Source organism: Peromyscus leucopus, chromosome 14, assembly GCF_004664715.2.
Source record: "Peromyscus leucopus breed LL Stock chromosome 14, UCI_PerLeu_2.1, whole genome shotgun sequence".
Lineage (NCBI taxonomy): Eukaryota > Metazoa > Chordata > Mammalia > Rodentia > Cricetidae > Peromyscus > Peromyscus leucopus.
The window spans coordinates 83295261-83297759 of record NC_051075.1 but is presented as its reverse complement, the minus strand read 5'-3'; the positions used below and the strand labels follow the sequence as shown (position 1 = coordinate 83297759).

General features: G+C 39.7%; 1 non-coding gene across 1 annotated transcript; it reads left to right on the top strand.

The window, feature by feature from the left end:
• The first annotated feature begins 2393 nt into the window (after window positions 1-2393).
• LOC114701043 lies at window positions 2394-2499 on the top strand. Its single transcript, XR_003735772.1, has one exon. It is a non-coding gene; the product is annotated as a U6 spliceosomal RNA (small nuclear RNA).

The following is a 2499-nucleotide window of genomic DNA, read 5'->3' as shown; positions in this document are numbered from 1 at the left end:
ATCCATGCACATATGAACACCTGGTTTTTGACAAAGGAGCCAAAACTATACAATGGAACAAAGAAAGTATCTTCAACAAATGGTGCTGGCATAACTGGATGTCAATATGTAAAAGATTACAAATAGATCCATATCTGTCACCATACACAAAACTCAAGTCCAAGTGGATCAAAGACCTAAACACAAATCCAGTTACACTAAACTTAATAGAAAAGAAAATAGGAAGCACTCTTGAACGCATTGGCACTGGAGACCATTTCCTAAATAAAACACCGACAGCACAGACCCTGAGCACAACCATTAATAAATGGGACCTCTCAAAACTGAGAAGCTTTTGCAGGGCAAAAGACACAGTCAATAAGACAAAAAGACAGCCAACAGATTGGGAAAAGATCTTCACCAATCCCACATCTGACAGAGGATTGATCTCCACAATATATAAAGAACTCAAGAAACTAGACATCAAAGCACTGAACAGTCCAATTAAAAAAATGGGCTAAAGAGCTAAACAGAGAATTCACAAAACAAGAACTACAAATGGCTGAAAGACATTTAAAGAAATGCTCAACATCCTTAATCATCAGAGAAATGCAAATCAAAACGACTCTGAGATACCACCTTACACCTGTTAGAATGGCTAAGATCAAAAACACCAATGACAACCAATGTTGGAGAGGATGTGGAGCAAAGGGAACACTCCTCCACTGTTGGTGGGAATGTAAACTTGTACAACCACTGTGGAAATCAGTATGGCGGTTTCTCAGAAAATTAGGAATCGAACTACCTCAAGACCCAGCCATACCACTCTTGGGCATATACCCAAAGAATGCTGATACATACCATAAAGATACATGCTCATCTATGTTCATAGCAGCACTATTTGTAATAGCCAGAACCTGGAAACAGCCTAGATGCCCATCAACGGAAGAATGGATGAAAAAAATGTGGTACATATACACAATGGAGTACTACTCAGCAGAGAAAAACAATGAAAGCATGAAATTTGCAGGCAAATGGATGGAACTAGAAAAAATCATCCTGAGTGAGGTAACCCAAACCCAGAAAGACAGTTATGGTATGTACTCACTCATTGGTGGATTCTAGATATAAAATGAACAATCAGACCACAACCCATAGAACCATAAAGGCTATATATATATATAGCATGGAGGTCCCTAGGACGACTGTGGCATATAATAAATTTCAGTTTTACTCAATTATTGAAAAAAATAGCCAAATGAATAAAAACACATGAACTATGAACCAAAGGCTGAGGGGCTCCCAGCTGGATCAGGCCCTCTGAATAGGTGAGACAGTTGATTGGCTTGATCAGTTTGGGAGGCATCTAGGCAGTGGGACCAAGTCCTGTGCTCAATGCATGAATTGGCTGTTTGAAACCAGGAACTTATGCAGGGACACTTGGCTTAGTCTGGGAGGAAGGGACTGGACCTCCCTGGACTGAGTCAACCAAGTTGATCACAGTCCTCGGGGGAGGACTTGTCCTGGAGGAGGTGGGAATGGAGGGTGGGCTGGGGGTAAGGGGAGGGCGTGGGAGGGGGGAGAATAGGGGAACCCATGGCTGATATGTAGAACTGAATGGTATTGTAAAATAAAAAATATATATCACAAAAAAAAAATAAAAATAAAAATTAAAAAAAAAAATTAAACAAGGGTATGAGTTTAGGTTTGGTTTTCCATACTGAAGGACTTCTCCATAGCCATTGCACAGAACCCAGGCATGGAAACATTGTCAGGAGATGCGGGGAGGGGTCCTGTAAAGGGCCACAGGAGCAAACTGTCCCAGGCATGGTGATACACACTTGTAACCTCAACACTCGCTGGCAGAGGCAAGAGGATCAAAAGTGAGACTTTCAAATAAAAAAAAAATGAAGAAGCTCCTACAAGTCAAAGATGTAGAAACTTGAGCATCAAAAGGAATAATGACCACACTGTAATAAAATGCATCAGAAATACAAAGAAAGGCCGAGTGGTGATGATGCACACACCTTTAATCCCAGCACTTGGGAGACAGAAGAAGCCTGGTCCATAGATCAAGTCTGAGGCCATGCAGAGATATACAGAGAAACCCTGTCTTATATTAAAAAAAAAAAAAAAGGACAGAAAGAAATACAAATACACATTTATCATAATGATACTTTAAAAAAAATCCCTGATCCTTTAAAGGATTCTGGCACCAAGTCATCCTTTTAAGAGCTGATTAGTGGAGAAATCAAAGTATTCATCTTGACTTTGCTGCATCAGATATTTGGGTCATTGCACAATTTTTGAAAGAATTTTTTTCTTTATAATAAGAGTCTACATGGTCAATACAAAAGGATGAAGGATCTAGAAAACTGCCATTTCTTATCTCATAGTATAAGAATAATGTAGATGTGCTTGCTTTGGCAGCACATCCACTAAAACTAGAACAATACAGAGAAGATTAGCATAGCCCTGAGCAAGGATGGCATGCAAATCCTTGCAAGGTTCCATATTGTT